We start from the raw sequence: 18,621 nt of genomic DNA, 5'->3' as shown, positions 1-18,621 counted from the left end.
ACGTCATTTTTTTCGTGTCAAAAATTATTTTACATTTCTCTTTTTTTATCTTAACTTTTTGTAGAACCTTCTGGGAAATGATTCTGCGATTGCAACATGTAACAAATAATATTCAGATTTTTTACATGCGAATCGTTTTATATGATAATAGTGTTATAAAGATTCACACGTTTAGAATTTTATATGAAACAAATATTTAAAAACTTTTTTAATTTCTGAAGTTGCTGATATATTCATTATTCACGTGGAGAAGATTACCCCTCTGAATGAGAATATGAAATAAAAGATGCTGATTGCACAGTCATTATTTACTCGGAAAGTGACACGCGCGTAACGGGTTAACCTGGCATGCGTAAATAGCTGCCTGTTGCTATGGATCGGGTGGTGGGATGCGATGGTGGGTCGTTGCTAGCCGGGTTGTGCACCCCGGTGCAAGCTGTATCGATCCGACAACTTACCCGGTGCAACAACCCACGCATACTGACCTCACGCGCCCTTGTAGGTCGCGGAAGAACCTTAAGGGTATATCTTACATTTTTCTTTATGAACGTGATCATTAATATTATGTTGGTAAATAACATTTATAATAATTATTTGAATATTAGCGATTGTATTTGTTTAATAATGAACAATAGTAAAATTTTGTACGATTGATATCAAGAATAAATTTACATCAGCTTCATTTGCATATCGAATGTATCCATGAATGTGTTCTAGATTATTAATAAAATAATTTGGTTGTAAATTCAGTATTGAAACATATCATGGGCGATCATTATTGTTGCTTCCGGTTTAATTTTATTTTTCATCACTTAGAACAGGAACCTTATAATAGTAATATTTTTATTAGCAAATGAATTTTTACGTAAAAGTACTTATAATGAAAGAGTAGATTAAAGGAGAACTTATGTATTCAAACATCACACAAAATGTAATAAGCGGGATTAGTAAGTGCGAATACAGTATTAATAATTGTGAATGCAATGCAAATTCTGATGTTGTTACAACATCTTAACCGTGTATTACAAATTTATAAATTGTGTCGTGGCCTAATTTGATATACGAGATTTAATCGTCATCTAGGTCGCTGCGATGAAATCACTCTCGGAAGAGTGGTGGAAGTAGGAAGAAGAAATCTTAGTCATCCATCATGTTACTCATAGCATCATTCTGGGTGTCACGGGCAGATCGATGTTAAGCGAGGTCAATACTCAATTTCCGGTAATTCAAATTAATCAAAGATATCTCGAATTATAGTTTACTTATGTTTTTTTATATTAAAAAAATAATACGAATATATATATATAATATAAAAATGAAAAAAGAAAATTACATTTGCTCGCCGCGCTTGTTCGTGAAAGCAAACATGAATTCATGGGTGCATTTTATCTTTATTTTTTTTTACGGAGTAACAAGCATTGAAATAGAATTGACTATGTTGATATCGCGTGCATATTGTGCACTATTGTCATGTACATTTACAATATTACAAGAAACCTTGACACACTTTTTTATTGGATACCTACAGGATCACAGTCGTGATTAATAATACTTAATCGTTGATAATTTTACATTAATGAAGATAGGTTGTCGGTTAATTAAATTAAACGAATAGGGTGATAGCATCACGCACACGCTACGTGTTTGTTAATACGAATGAAAGAATACATCAATGGATTGACCTATCCCATACCACTAAAAATAGCAAGATCCCTATAGGGAGTAAAGTTTCGTCATACCTACTATTAGAGGGTTCAACTAAATTGTACATTATTCAAGATCATTTTTTAACAATGAACGCCATAATCACACGTTAGAGTCTGAACCCTTTGTCGTCGTTCCTAGCAACCCTGCGATGCTGGCAAAGAAGCGACACCTGTCTGCGATTGAAGGGTCGCTCATTGGTTAGTTTTGATCATCAATGGGGCCAATGGTTCGTTTCAAACGTGAAGGACGATTTCTCTTTCTCAGTTTGCCTTGAAAAGTCAAGACGCGCAGAAGAGACCTTATGAAAGGGGTCGCACCTGCATATAATCAGTTTTTAGGATATCTTCTTAGCATTTTTCAACAAATCAAATTTGTTTAAAATTGATTAGAAGTTAGTGTCATTTCGTGAACGTGTATTGCGAGAGAATCGAAAATAAGTAATAATTATAAATTGCTCTTTATTCATTTTTTCGATATTACTCATTGGTGAGTTTGTAATTTATGAAAATATCATTTTGTTTCATATATATTTATATTGTTATATATATAACATTATAATTAGTCATCCTTAACCGTTAGTTCAGTAAATAAAAGATGTGCAACATCAGTTCCGGCCTTTTTCCAAACATGTGGTCCGAAGCCACCTCATTTCCTTCTGCACGTGGACGATCGGACATGTTGCCCCCGAAGTGTGAATGTAATGTGTGTAATACGCTTGATAAAAATGGACAGGTGGTACGGCTCTTTCGGCAGCGGGTGCTTCGTTACTCGTAACACCTGCTCGAATAAACCGCATTTCGTTATGTCAGGCTCGTGTCTACGGTTATGAAATTTCTTCGTGAAGAAATTTCTTTTCTTTCTAGAGCTTTTAACGATTGACTTTATTGACGGTTTGTAGACTAGGAGCAAAATTTGTAAGAATCATTCCTAAGAAGTGTTTTCGTTTTGCCACAGTTTCTTTCGCAGAATACAATCTCGATACGGGTCTGAAATAACGCAATATATTTCTTTAGATATTGCTTGGTGGTTATGTGTTCATCTGCCAGTGATTTGAAGCTTCGGTTCGGAATTTCCTCAGTACAACCATCTGTTTTCGACAGAAATTGACCGAGAAAAGCGTATTCGGAACAAAGTTTCATTTCCTTAGACATATAACATAGTATATAACGAAGTAGCCAACTGTTTCGGCTCTTACGGCCCTGAATGTTATAACCCCGCGCATAACTTGTGACCTACATAAACGGGGCAAAATATGTTGCCGCCAGTCATGTGCCAAACGCACGACTCGGGGTGTCTGTCTACCAGAACGACCCACAAAATCGGCGTGCGCTGCGCCGTGGAACACCTGGCCATTGGCGCACCCGCGTTTACGTGACCCACGGCAGACGGTTGCATGTAGTTCGTTGGTCTTGGGGGATCGTTAAAAATCAAATGACCTCATTTTATCGAGCAAAATAATATCTAAATTATCACATCTGAATATCTCTTTCATCGTTATCTACTTCGCAAATTGAAATACAAACGGATTATTGTAATTTATCGCAACATAAATTAACTATTATTTATACTTAGAAATTTTTGATACTGATGCAAACTACCATTTATTGCGCTAATACCGACTTAATACATCCGTAATGTATGACTTTCTTCTCTGATATCTCGTTTTCATAAGAAAACGTAATTTACGTTAAATCAGTCTATATACGGGAATTATCTTTTCATTACAAAATGGATATTAAGATCGAGGCAACACGGAGGGAGGGTGGTGCGTAAGCTCGGTTGTATCAACGGCAGGTGGTACGGCACGGGCGATGGGTGACCTCGAAAAGGAAGAACCGTATATTCGCCACCTTTGTCCGCGGTCTGCGGTTTACCGTATCCGATACTTTGTTCAATGAATAAAATAATAATCAAGCTTATGCTACATAGTATTCGTGGAATATCATAGATTTTTGGTAGAAAGCAGAACTATTTTATCATTCAGATAATTAATAATTAATACGAAGTAAGTCGTACTGCTTTCAAGCTTGAAGCACAGCCTTCGATTTTGAACAGGTGCTCGAAGTATGATTCGCAAAATGAAAAAACAAAATCTTGTTTGCCATCTTGGTAGCTCGTATTGAGTTCAACTCGATCGAAACTCTTTTGCACGTGCAGCTTTTTTCGGTCTTGGACCACCCAAAAATCGTCCAATAAAACCAAGGTAATTCGACACCATGTGTTGCTCATGTTAGTTGCTTTACGTCTGTACGCATCCTTTGTCTTTGCACGACAGCTTACATCATTATAGCAAATACAACATTTCTTGTAACGTCTTTTTTCAGTTTGAACCTTTTCATATGTGTAATTTTTTTCTTGTTAATTTCTCTTTTGTTTATCCTGTCTTGACATCTGGTTTATATTCTGGGAATCGATGGTTTGGAACGACCATGAAACGATATAAAGGAAAAAATACCATATATCATTGATATTTGTAATTTGATAATTGTATTATTAATATGACGGTAAATTTTACCAATAAAATTAATATGCTTGCTTTGTAATATAATAATACTTATACAGTTCTATAAATTTAATAACGCTCATGTAGCGAAAAAAAAATTTGTATTGTTAAATTATGTAACTTGTAAATTTGTAGTCTATTGAAGAAATCGAGGTGAAACACGCCGTTAATTAAGCGATTTTATTGGCTCTTCATTTTCGATAATACTGACAGACATAAATCGATACCCGAGGACACACGCTCGTGCCAGGATCTCGGTATTTTCCATAATGAGGGATCGAGTTTATTCTCAGTTAGATCAACAGGTTGGACTGACGCGAAGGTGCGTCCACGCCGCAGGTTGGACGAACCGTACGCGGGGTGAAGGGTCGATCGTTCGTAGCAAGGGCAAGTCGGGGCAAATCTAGTGGCAGCGACGAAGGGGTTGCTAACTGACGTCACGATGACGCAATGTCAAAGGCTGCTGATGCTTTCCCGTCTCCCGGAGCCGATCGCATCTGCCCTACGGCTGACATTGACACTGCTCGTGGCATCGATTTGTTCTTCAGCGAGGTAAGAGCAAATCGAGGGTCACTGCGACCGTTTTACTAACGGCGCTGTTTAATCGGAGGTCGTCTCAATGATTTACCTTCTCTGTTCTCTATTAAGAGAATCGCTCTAGAATTATGATCGACTCCAGAATGATATTTACTAGGGACGTAATGCGCGCGACGATAAAACGTAATTACGGCTCTCCGAAGGGAGTTCGCTGATTGACTTTTTAATTAATTTACATTGTAGCTATGTTTTATGCGTGATATAAGAGAAATTTATTAAAATTGAGTGCGCGTAATGTTTCAGCTGAAACTGTTTAGCAACTAATCGATAATTCACAACATTATCAAAATCACAATAACATAATAGCATAATATATGAACTTTAAAAGTAGATACAACGCCGTTTACATTGTCGATTAGCAATGCATTAAGCCTAACAATATATTAAATTTAAATATACTAAAAGATAGCGTGCGAATCGAAACAAGTTTATTTTTCGCGAATTCTACGCTTGAAGATAATCGACAAATAATTTGATGTACATGTGCAATTTCGTGCATGCTTTTGGTCATACATCATGCGCATAGTTATAGAGTCATTGTTATCTTTGGCTTGACGTCGCGCCAGTATGCGCCATAGACGGTGTATAAAGAGGTACTTTAATTTATTTCTTGATAACCGTTTGAAACCTTGACCTTGTGCGTCATAGCCGACCGTATATTCGGATTATATTTCCAGTGAGTCATACCTCGAATCATCTCGACAGTTGCGACCAAGCGACATACGATTTAATGTCTAAAGCGGATAAAAATCTCAGCTTTAAGAAATTTCTCTGTTTAAGATATTCAAATTAGGTTATAAGTGATTTCAATCTATTCAATCACTAATATCGGGCTATTAAAAATTGAAATTTAATGAGTTTTTTTTAAATAAAATTTTGCGAATAAAGTCGAATCAAATCGGAATTTGTCAAAGAATTTTTGTCATATCTACAAAATATTTTCTTAATTATTCTTTCGTATTGATTTTAATTATATTAAAAATCGGTTCGTTTCATTATCTTGCAAATCTCGTAAAAAATTTAGAGCATTTATTTGTGCATTAGCGTTGTTAGCGAAATGCACAAACCGACCGTGTGCTCTTTTTCGATATTTTTAGGATCGAGTCGGGACTCGGGATTAACGGGCAACCATTCCAGAAATCTGCGATCGACGTCGCGTCGCAGGGAAACAATAGTGTTCGACCAGAATACACTGTTCTTCGGCTGGCTTGTAATAACTTAGAATGAATCAGAAGTCTTTTGCGTTAGCGAAAAGAAACGCAGAGAATTTATTCACGATGGCAATTCATAGATCTCGACAATTCAAGTTAAAAGCTTCGATCGGTGTCTTTTTGTGTACTTATTTACGTCGGTAGCGAGTGCATTGTCCTACGGTCGTATCAATAAGGAGGAGATAACGAGCTCGGCTTATACTTGACAGTACAAAAGTCCATTTGGTTCATTAACCTCTATATTTGTGACAGTCATCTAACACTAAACGTAGTTAGAGTTCCAAATCTAATAAATTTTCATACATCATTGGAAAATATTATTCGTATCGTTTGCTGATTTTAATTGCAATTAGAATAGCTCTTATGCCACTATCGCTCTCTTTCCCCTCCCTCGACATTACATATAGTTTCCAAACTATTATTGGATAACTCAATTCAACTATCGTTAAGCGAAAAGTTGATCAGAATTTGTCTTAAAAATAATATGAATGAATTTCTATTACTTTTGTTCTACTAATCTCTTAATTCGATAAGAAAACATGGTCGGCCGACGTTGGTAAGAAGCCCTGCACGGTTATACGACAATAAAAATAATTTAGCGATGAATGAGGGTAGACGATAGTCAGGAGAGAGAAAGACTAACGTAAGATATTTTTATTGGACGTCTGCAGTCTGGATGCACCGCCGGCCGTTCACCCGATGCACTCGTCGCTTCATGCCAATCCATACGCGATCCTTGCTCTCGATTATTCTTCTCTTCTCCTTCCTCTTCGTTCCTTCTCTGCACCGTCCTGCGTTTACGATCCAAATTCGCGATTGATAAAAACAAAATTGCTGCATTTATGAATCCTTTGTCCGTTTATCGTTTTAAGATTATTAACGAAATAATTGTTCTCTCGCAACATCATGTACAGATTATGCTTTTTTTAGATTGGAATTTATTTTTTACTACAAAAACTCCGACGATTATTTTGCTACTGAAGGCTTAACGCAATAATTATTTTTTTTATGCATTTAAGAAGATGGATTTGACGCGATCGATATTTACTTGTCTCATATGGCCGCCAGTTCAAACAGCTTTCTGTGCTTTCATTTGCGCGGCCCTGAAGTCGAACAAGATCAGTCGCGTGGGTGCGTTTGTCCCGTTGGAGGGGCGTTGGATGCTGAGGGGTTGTCCGAGGGGTGGGGCAGGAGACGGTCAACCATGGAACGGACGAACCAACAGACAGGGATGCACCGACCTTGGGGGGATTTTTGTGTCTACCGTAGTGCGTTAACCCCGGGAGCTGAGAGCGAGTGTGGCGTGCAACGCGTTAAAGGAATGAGGGCTCTTTCAGTTCTTTGTCTCCCTTTCCCTCCTTTCCTCGCAGACCGCGCCGCCCTTTTTCCCGTCCTACTCGTTCTTCGTTCAGCCAAGGTTCGGCCCAGAATCAAGCTCGCGCCAAGAATCGGTTACCTCAACCCCTTCATCTCTCGAAACTGCACTCGAAATCTGCCCCGGATCAATACGGCAATATATATTATAGTTTATATAAAGGCCCTTGCCTTTCTTCCTCTGAAAATCTATCATTAATTGCACAACCGAAACTTAGACCATTATAATTAATTAAATTCTATTATTACAAGAATTGAATTGATTAGGTTTTATGCACATTTAATGAAAGGTAATGGCAATTCATTCGATAGCGTGCGGCAAGCGAAATATTACTCCGTTGAAATGTTATTCTATTGAAAACACTGACTTTTTACTTGGTTTTTCTCTTTCATAGAGAATGGATAAAATAACCCATTATAACTGATTACTTGTCCATAATTTCGAAAAAATTTGGGTTGTTTGCCGAAGCAATCTTGTCTCTTTCATCGATAGGACCTTGATCTATTCATCGTTCCCTATCGCGTGACGTCCAATTATGAAGTGATTCGGTACTTCTGGGGGACGAGAGGAGCAAAGGGGATACGCGTCAGTGGGCTTATCTGTTCTACTCAACGAGCAATTAATTCAATGACAATGCACATTGAGCTTCTCATACGAATTAAGCTTGACCTTTCGGTTCGGTGAGAAAAATCTCCCAATTAAGGCTGCCACATTGCGGCAATTGACAAAGCGATTTTATTTTGTATTACGTAAAATGAACGAACTTACAATTCTATAAAATAGAAGATTATATGGTTGTATGCTAATTCCATAAAAAGTGATAAATATCGATTTAATGGAAGATTAATAATGGTAATTAGTAATTAGTAAATAATGATTTAATTGATTTATTCATACAAAGATCGATTTTGATTCATCAAATTGATTCATCTTTATGCGTTCTCGTTGTTCACGAGCGCTTGAAACACAAAGAAACTCCGCCGTGTTGACTTGTTGAAGGAAAAATAAAGATGCGTGTGCGAGAATGGGATGGCATGACGTCGAAGGGCGCGGTCGAGTTCACACTAGACTGAAGCTGCCCTTGTGCCTACCGGCCTTGAGACGGTCGACCTGCCCTACCCCGGCGATCCGGCATTCTCTCATAGCACATATGAGATTTCTCATGCACACAAAGATCAGCGTTTCCTAAATTCACCGTTCGGTTTAGCCTTTGTGCGAAACTCTGCCGGCGAAATCTCTTGTTCGCGAAGACGCTAATAAATAAAACTTGCGTCTCATTCCGATTAGGCAATTGAGCTGAATAGGCAAGCTTTGGTAAATTTTTGTTTGAGAAGTTCAAAGGGGAATACGTGGATATATACACCAAGAGCGATAAAAAATAAGTCATTTTTCTGTGTGTTTTTTTCTTTTTTTTTCTTTTTTTTAGGAAAGCATAAGATCTTTTAAAATAATTTTCTTATTAAAAAAAACATATATGTGTTTCGTGTATTTTTGAATTTTTATATTGCAAAAAACTTCAAAATAGGTACAATTACATGCAGACTTTAATAAAGTATCTTGCATATCTTCAAACTTATTACATTAATTTATTTAAAATTTTACATACTAACATTTTTTTACCATTGTAAGGATTTTTGGGATTTTTTATTTTGCATATTTTTACGCTTGTAATTGCAAAATTAGCGATGCAAATTTGAGAGTAAAATTAATATTTCCATTTTGAACATTTGTCATTTTGTGTTTAGAACAAAAATTTTTTTTTACGTTTACGATCTTGGGCGAAAACGCGATTGTTATCAATTTGAACTTTTGCAGATATAAAAACGTAAGCAAAAATTTAAACTGCAAAAATGTTTCCGCCCGGGATCGAACCGGGGACCTTGTGCGTGTGAAGCACACGTGATAACCACTACACTACGGAAACGTTGAAGTTCTCGATCTTAATTTGAAGACATGAGCGTTTGTTTCTATGTCATGTGACGTGTGTATAACATTCAAAAATATGAACTAGATAATAGGTTAATACATTACGTGTACATATTCTTATTATTTTCATTTTTATTTCATATGTATTCATATTATTATAATTTATCGATGATGAGATCTTTTAAAAAATTTTTAAAACTGATATGATAATTGGTTTAATATTTTTTTTCTTTTCTTTTTTTTTTAGCGAAACGTAAGAGAAAGCATCTTGAATAAGTAAAATACTGAATTCATTGAATGAACGTTTATCGCTGGCAATATCACAACTCTTACTTTTACTAGAGAGAAAGTGCACGTTCGTATTTCTTGTAGTTCTCCGGCTGTCTCGCTATCTTATATATTGTTACATGTCACAATAACTTTATAATGTAATGAAATATAATAATTTATTTATATAATTTTTATTTAATAAATTTCGAAATTTCTTATTTAAAGAGATTCGCTGATTTTATTATGGATTTTTAACTCTAACATTAATTACAATTAAACTCGTGTAAAACATCTCAACCTTTTAGCATCCGTGAAATTTATATTTCGTTATCTCTCCGATCAGTCGGCTTTGCCCTTTTCTCATTGTAAGTCGGCATACTTTCAACAGTCACGTTCGTGAAAAATTTTCAATTCTACTTCGGTTCGTTTCCTGGTTGTAGTAACGAGCAACGTGTTGCGCCATGCTATCAATTATATCATTTTACGACATTTACTGAAAATTAAATTCTAGCTTACGAACGTGATAGAGAGAAAGATAAATCGCGTAACTGATTTCCAATTGATCTTAACTGGAAAAAAAAACTGAACACAATATTTGACGTAAGAGTTTAAATTTAACTTCTCTTGGAAAAAAATCGTATTCGTTAAAAGAAAGCGCATTATTTCGATCTACACCTCGGTGGCATGTAGTAGCATATCAATCAAGTAATTGAATTCTACTGCATATTTCGATAGAACTCGAATAGTGTCGAAGCATGGATGACCCGTTGACCCAACGATCAGTGAGAGAAAGAGCGCAGTCCGCGAAACTGATCTCTAGAGCGCAGTCCGCGAAACTGATCTCTTCATCTTCCTGGATTTCGACGTCAGAAATGCTTTTAATAGGTGCAAAAATATCTCAGGGGAAAGCGCGCTCTTTGCACGACTCATGGTTCGCACGCTTGCATTAATGCCTATGATAACAAGTTTCGCAAACTAAATTGCTTCATAGATAATATTATAATCACAACAATAAATATACAAATGCGATTCACGGTCGGACGGATTGTAATCTCATCGAATTGCGTCGAATGCATATAAAAATGTTTTCCGCAGTATAAACTTTTAACGTGTTTGCAACGCTTGAAGCTTATGTATTTAAATTGCTAAGTACTATAATATCGGGAAACTCAAAAATACTTCCTATCGTATCTCTGCCGCTGTTTTTTTGTTATAAGTATCACTGTAAGGTTTTATCACGTTATTATTTCAAGTTAAACGTGTTTTTGTTTTAGACGTACGCTGAACTTGATTATAATATCGCGAATCGCGTTGAGGCTTGAACATTGCGAAATTTTGATATCTAATGCCATCCCGCGACTAAATGATTCAGAATTAATTGCAAGGCCACTTCGAGGAATTATTTATTTCAAATTAATCGATTCAAGGCTGCACGACTCGTACACACATGGCCCAAGGTTACGATATATGAATTACAACTCTTATCAATTCCTCGCCCGACAAGGTCAGACCTTTATCTTTTAACTTTATTTGTACCGGCGTCCCGTGGATTTCATTGCACGCGTTAAATGAAAATGACACGCGCTTGTAGAATGTATAATAGATAATACAATATAATTCGCAATATTATGAGATTATATTATGGTTAGATTATCACAATAATTCTAAAAATAGAACAAACGACTTTGATAACAAATTTCATCGTAAAATTATCTTTTTTCGTTTTAAATGTTGGCTACTGAGTATCTTATCTTATATACTGAACAATGTGAAAAAAAATCTTTGTCACATCTGGTTCAAAAGTCATATAACGTTGACGACCGAGTTCACTATCCTAATTTTCTTTTGCGATCGCCGATGTTATAAGTCAGACATTTAGGAATATTCTAATTAAAACGGAAACAAACAAACGTTCAATTGTATGACACCGTAACCGTAAAAGAGAAGATACTATCCGCGTTGGCTACATTTTTTTCGGCCAACGGACGACGATCGTTAATGTAATCGGGCGGCAGATCGAGGCGAGCAAAAGCGGGAGAAATAGGCGCGACCTACATATTGTTTGGGTTCGCGTTACACAACCTGCATATACGACGACACGTAGGAGGGCAATGACCCGCCGTATCGACGCGGAACAGGGCGGCTAACGCTTGTGAAAGCGTGAGACGGCGGCGCACCACGTGGCCCACGTGAACGGCCGCTTTCGAGTTTCACGACGCGTACAGCACGTGGGCGAGTATAGTCGCGGGTGCTTCCCGAACGTCCGTGAACGACACGGAACGTTGTAATTATCTCGATTCTGAACTGGCGCGAGGGTGCGCGGCACGTGCCAAAGGTCTTAGCTAGAACGCTGCTTATACGTATAGGATGAGCCACGTATGACGCCTCGAACTCTCTTAACGCTTAAAATCTGGCAATCGTTCTAGTACAGGATACAGGCACATATATTATTATATTATAGTATATCTCACATATCAGAAGAATTCTATATTGAACAAATTACGTATTGCACTATTATTGGAAATTACACTAAGAGATGTAGAGTAGTGAAAAATTCATTGTATAATAAATATTATAACATAAATGGAAGTTAGAGATTAGAACTTTCGTTAAAAACGCAAAATTAAATTTTTGCCGTAATTCCTCCGTGTAAAGTAAAAAATAAAGAGAAGTAGGACGCTTTGATTATGATCCACGCGTGATTGTTATGTACCAATCGTGTGTTTTATGACGATATTTAATTGTTTAATAAGGTTAAGCGAGCAGTTTGTTCCAAGCTATTTCGTCACTGTATATTCTTGGTTGTAATTATTCTGGCATTGACTTGCCACGGGTAACCAGAGCACGTGTCAAGGGCGCCGATCGATTAGGGTTCCACGCGTTGTTGTTCAAGATTCTCTCGCTTCTTTAGATTCGCAACCTGTCACCGATCCAATGGAATACGTTCGGAGAAATTTACGAGTTGTGAGTTGCAATAAATCAACGGCTGATAAAGAGCGCCTTTAACCGACGTTATTACACGTTCCTGTTCCCTCGAATTTAGTGAATGATTGAATTCATATCGATCTATTTCAATAACAGATGTTCTAAGTAAAGTAATATAAACTTTAAGCAAATTCGCAATTCATATAAAGATTGGGATAGAAAAGTTATTTTTTATCGCTATAATGGTTATATTTTTAATTGGTTTTAAATAAAGTTTATTTAAAAAGCATTTAAAAAATAGTTTTTATATCAAAATATCACGTATAAGACGTTGGGAAGTAAAATTGTGTGTATAGAATTTTATTTGAAGGAAAAGGAAAGGATTTTGATTCTAGGGCGTGAGGCGCCAAATGTATTTGTGATACTATCAACTCTCACTGTCGGAAATCCACGTTATTGCGAAGGCTCGGTGAAAGTAAAGTAGTTTATACTCCGTCTTCTCCCCCTTCTCCATATCCTACTATACTCGTATTTATCCACAATGCAGTTTTGCAACAACAACAGTTGCAACAGGCAATTGGCGAAACTTTCTTTCTGGTTATACATATACTATGAATTTAAACCAATAACGAATTTATGTAAAGTTCCTTAAGTACAAGCGGATTAATACTTAAACTCCGATTATGAACATGTGGATAAAAATTTAGGTAATTAGACTATTATCAAAATTATGTATAAACGTCATTAACGAAATTAGAATATTTAATCATACATTTAATGTTAATAAATAAGTATCTAAATATCTAAAAGATATAAAGGTATATAAATCAATAAATGTCTATCTCGAAAGTTTATAACGATACAAAAATAACATCGTTTAATTAAAATTTATAAATTAGAATCTCTCTCTCTCATGTTATAAGTTTTTTTTTTCTGTAAAAAAAACCAACATTTTTATGATGTGCATGTGAAGAATCCTAGATCCTTCGTATTCAAGTTTTCGCAAAACAAAGATTAGATCGTGATCGTTGCCAAGAATGGCGATCGTAAATTTGCTACTAACCGCTAGTTGTCTATACTTTATTTTGAAAATTATATGCGTCGAATGTACGAGTCTAAACGAACGAGACAATCGTCTTCGAAAAACATCACGCGTCCGCGCTTTTTTTCACCTCTTTCGGCCGCCCCCGTCGCAGGGGATACCAAAAATATCGCGAAAACAGCCGCACATCTAAAGCTTGAACAATGAGAAAGCCAACGTTTATACTCCTCGCCTTATTATTATGGCCCGATCGACCGTAGAAGCGTACTCTGAAGGGTACGCGTGGGCGAGGACCAGCGAAAATGTGCGCGGCTGAGAGGGCGCTGGAATAGTGATGGAATCGATTGAACGAAACACCCGGATTGAACATTCATCTCTGAATTGAGTACACTCTTTAGTTACGGGGTCCTTGATAAAGTCTACAATCATTTCATCTCCCTGTTTGAAAAGTTGGAAATATTTCCGGAGCTATCTTGTACGTTTTTCGCGATGTTTCGCGACAAATATCGACGATCAAGACAATTCGCGATGAGGTTGATCCCGTCACGCGGTGCGTACACGGGCGGTCGAACGTGTCTACGTGCAAATGTCAATGACATCTAAAAATAGCGGTCGAGTCGGACCGAGAAACGTCTCTGTCCCAATATACTGGAACGGCTAACGTTTAACGGCCAGAGATCCTAGAAATCGAGGACACGAAGGTACAAGGAGGTCTCCTGTACTTGAATAGATTAAACAAGAGATTAAAAGCAGATTTGAATATGGAATTAAATACAAATTACGGAATTGAATTAATCGAGCGGCTGAAAATTGATACTTTCAATTATGCAATAAATTAAGGAAGATTAGTTTACCTCTACCGTGGAGGAAACGAGTCTTGTTTCTCGAAGACGCACGATGTTAGCGCATTCTTGTGGTTAGCCTTGAAGAATCGCCGTCAGAAATCAATGCGAGTCGTATTGTTCGTTTAAACAAACGCGTCACGCGGCCTTGGATCCGCCTTGGTTCTCTGAATTATTGGGGCAACAAATGTCGAACGATCGATTTTAATTGACTGAATAATGCGATAACGCAATCTCGTTTCCACAAGACGAAACTTTCTCGATTTTCGTTTCGTCTTGTTTTTATTGCCAATTTAATTATGTTAATGATGAAGCGTGCAAATAGCTTGAATAGCTTAATTACTTCAGTTATTTTCATAACTCGTAAAAATCAAAAAGCTTTAACGACAAATTTAAATTTATTTCCTAATAGACTCTATTCTATTTTCTATTTTACATGAAAAGGTAGGAAAAACAAAATACAAAAGATATAGTTGCGATGTTGGGTCAGTCTGTCGCACGTCATTTATAGTCATACTATTCCACGCGCATAGCGCGTTGATTGAAATGTTAATTTCGTTGTATACTAAAACGGCTGATAAGCTACGAGTACCTGCACAGTAACTGTAAACACGGCTAAAAGTCAAGCGCTCATTTGCAGAGTAACCTTGATCCCTCTAGTTCTATATTAGCCTAAAGCCAAGTATTCGCGTTATGTATAAAACCAAAGTTTATCATTGCCCATTATGTTGCCGCAATATATTCTCCTAGTGTAAATGGCTGAAATGGTAATTATTATTATCAAAAAAGATCTGACGAAATTCTAAATTCCTAATAAGAAACTCAAGTGATTGCATAATTTACAATTTTAAGTTTCTCGTTTATTCTTGCGTGGTGTGTCTTACACGGTTGTATCTTCACTGAGTTTGATTAAAATCAGCGACTTCAACATCGTATCGCATTCTTTCTTAGGTAAAGTTTCTTTTACGACAATTAATCTTTTTGATTTCGTTACATTTACGATATTTTTATTTTGCTTTTTTTTTGCAAATTTAAATTACAACTGGATGGATGAGGAACCATCCAGACAAGAATTAGTCATCGACGGAAGTGAAGGGGCCAAGACGTGATGACCCTGAAAATGTGTCTGTGTATGTATGTGTAACGAGTTTCAGAATTTTTAGAATATTCCGCGCTGCTCTATTCGCGAGACGCTCCAGAGTCTGCTTTCGAGCAGATTTTTAGAGACGTTTATCTCTAAAAACATTTTATAAACAAATCTTCTTCGACAGACAAAACATTTCGAGGTTAGCACTTTTTTCTGATTAATCTTACGATTTTATGTTTAATGAGTGGTTTTGATGAGAAAAATATTTAAAAAAAAAATGAGTTATGTGTTTATTTTTTCATATTTTTTTATAAGATACTGTACGTTCGAAAGACGTGTTAAATTTTGAAGAAATAGTCTCACAATCATCGCAAACTATTGAGTCCGTTTTATGCGTCGGCATTGTTGCTCCAGTCTATTTGATTCGCAAACGAAATAGCCTCTTTGCCCGGGTTACGTCGCCGTAGCTTTTATATGTCAAGGATGCAAAGTTTTAGTGAGAATAATGGCTTGTCCCTTCGCGAGTGCCGAAACGTCCCAAACGACGAATTCGGTCGAACTTATAAATATAAAACGTTAGACTCTGATGTAGATAGATGTAAATGTGATAATTCAAAACAGGTATCTTTTATACGATTATTATAAGTCGTATACTCTCCGTCGTATCTGATTAAAAAATCAGATTTCTATTCTATCTGATTGTAAGTAGTGACTAATATTGCGAAAATTTTTATTAGAGCATAAAATATTTCATAAAAATTTGTAAATTTAGGCTGAACGTTTTTCAGTTAGCACACTTCAATTTTAAACCACATACTTATTTGCGCTATATTGCTACATCCATATTATGCCAATCATGCAACGTCGCTACAGTTGCGATATACAGACGTAACAGTTGAAGCAAACTTTACAAGGTTTCGGATCCTTGACTCTTCAACTACAGACATTACTGTCATTGTGACCTCAAGCGTTAACCCATTTGTTATGAATTGAAGCTTGCGTAGAGAAACCTTGTTTATAGAAAAGTCCTTCCGTTCGTGAACTAGATCGAATTTAGCATTTTAACGTGCGTTGAGCCAGTCGTAAGTTAGGATCTAATGTATGCTGCTGTGTGTGAAAAGATACGACACGGTGGCACTTTTGCCAAGAATGAATTTTCTACACAGCTATACAACTTTACGTCTCGTTCGACATGACATTAGTACTCTTAATATTTCATTGAAAATTGTAGAAGCTATGAACCAAGGTAATTCGTAGCATATTTAGAGCAGTGCGTTATTTAAAATTGATTAGTTGAAAAAATGTAGTCGTGAAACATTAGCACTAATATTTCTAAAATTTAATTTCACACATACAAAATTCTTTTTATCGATTGTCACTGTTTACAAATCCATCTTTTACGCACTGCTATGCTTACGATGTAACAAGTGGCTTAACACAGATTGTACATTACGAATGATTATATTTTAGCAAAGTGTTTCTCAATGGTATAATGGTCTTTTACGGTAACACCTATTTGCAGTAAATTGCATTGTCCGGTGATCTATCGTGCGATGACGTGAGATGGAATCGATAAGTCGGCACTCGATTTGCATCAGCTGACGTCAAGTGACCGCGAATGTACGAGCGAGGTCGTTCGACAAACAAACTGATGATATCTCACTAGACTCGGCTCGATCGCGCCCGCGCCGCGCCGTGCCGGTGCTATCGAAAAGATTGATAATTTAAAACCGTGGTACAATGACAATTACAATACAAATTATTTTACAATTTGTCTTTAATCGAATTAAAATTTTCAACGTGCCGAAAGTTTGTCTCGGATTGCAATTTATAGGCACGTGTATATTTCTTGTGTAGTTAAGCACCGTGCGCGTGGCAAAGTCCAGCTGATTAAAGCGGCGAGCTTGAAATTTAACGTGAAGCAACCAAGGCTTCATCTAAGGTCGCATTTATAACGAATGTCCGTGATCGAATGACCATCAGACCGGAAGTAATTAACGCGTGTTTCTAATAACATGTTATATCACGCGATGCACGATGTCTGTGGACGACATCACTAAAGGTAAATTAAAATTGGTTTTACAGATACCGGAAGCCAATAGCAACGAAAGCAATATCTTATATCCTTTTTTACATTGTTATTTTTTATTACTTTTTGTAACGTAAATGACATTAAGGCAAATTTTTTTAAAATATTTTTTTAAATATTTTTTTTATTTTATAATAGATTCTATATAAATGTATCTTTTTATATGCTAATGACTTTGAGAGAGAGAGAGAGAGAAAGAGAGAGGACTTTTTTTATATATTGCCACATAATGACCTTTGATTACACAAGCAACAATGCAAATTTATAAAACTGAAATCATTCATTCATTCATTCCTTGAAATCGACGACGTTTCTGCGACGAAAAAAGAAAACAGGTGTTCTTTAATTCATTGCAACGAGATTATTCGCTTCCGTCGAACTGAAAAGAAAAATTGGTGCGTATTTGTCAGGTGGCGCGAGGCGATCCTTGTTTCTTGCGCAAAAGATGCGCGACGAGTGTGAATGCGGAAGAAAAAGGAAAGAGAGGCGAAACGGAATTATGCCGCCGCGTTTCGCGTAACATTATGCAATCTTTCGACAGCGCCGCGGAGAGACGTTATTTCCTCGTGCCAAGGTCGAGGGTGCGCATGCCCGTCGATGTGGATCTTCTCGAGATCATACGTCGATCTTCACACTTTACTTACATTTCCGTCTTCTCACATTTTAAATTGGCAATTTAAACTACAGACGAAAAGCTAAGCTCGATACAAGATTATAATTATCGCCGTGACATTTCGAAGATTTCGGATTAAAGGATCGATATTAAAAATCTTGTCTTTTATTCTTTACGACTTTAATAGTATAATTTGTACCTATGTTATCACATATCATCAATAATATGTTTGTGTGTCTTATTATCGTGACAGCGATAAAGACGAATGTTTCAAGAAATATTGTAAACATCTTGAATTCGAGACTTTTCGTCTGTGACTGAAACGTAGTTCGCTGCGCTGGAATTCGTGCGCGTCGCCACGCTGCGCAATACGCTACGAGCGCAGTTACAAGTGAAGTTATTGGGCGCGCGATTTGCGTGAATCCAAGGATCAA

At 36.7% G+C, this 18,621-nt stretch overlaps 1 non-coding gene across 1 annotated transcript; it reads right to left on the bottom strand.

Moving 5' to 3' along the window:
* Window positions 1–9,244: 9,244 nt before the first annotated feature.
* Trnav-cac lies at window positions 9,245–9,317 on the bottom strand. Its single transcript has one exon. It is a non-coding gene; the product is annotated as a tRNA-Val (tRNA).
* Between the last annotated feature and the right edge of the window lie 9,304 nt (window positions 9,318–18,621).

Source organism: Solenopsis invicta, chromosome 7 (genome assembly GCF_016802725.1).
Source record: "Solenopsis invicta isolate M01_SB chromosome 7, UNIL_Sinv_3.0, whole genome shotgun sequence".
Classification (NCBI taxonomy): domain Eukaryota; kingdom Metazoa; phylum Arthropoda; class Insecta; order Hymenoptera; family Formicidae; genus Solenopsis; species Solenopsis invicta.
This window is presented reverse-complemented; position numbering and strand designations above follow the sequence as displayed.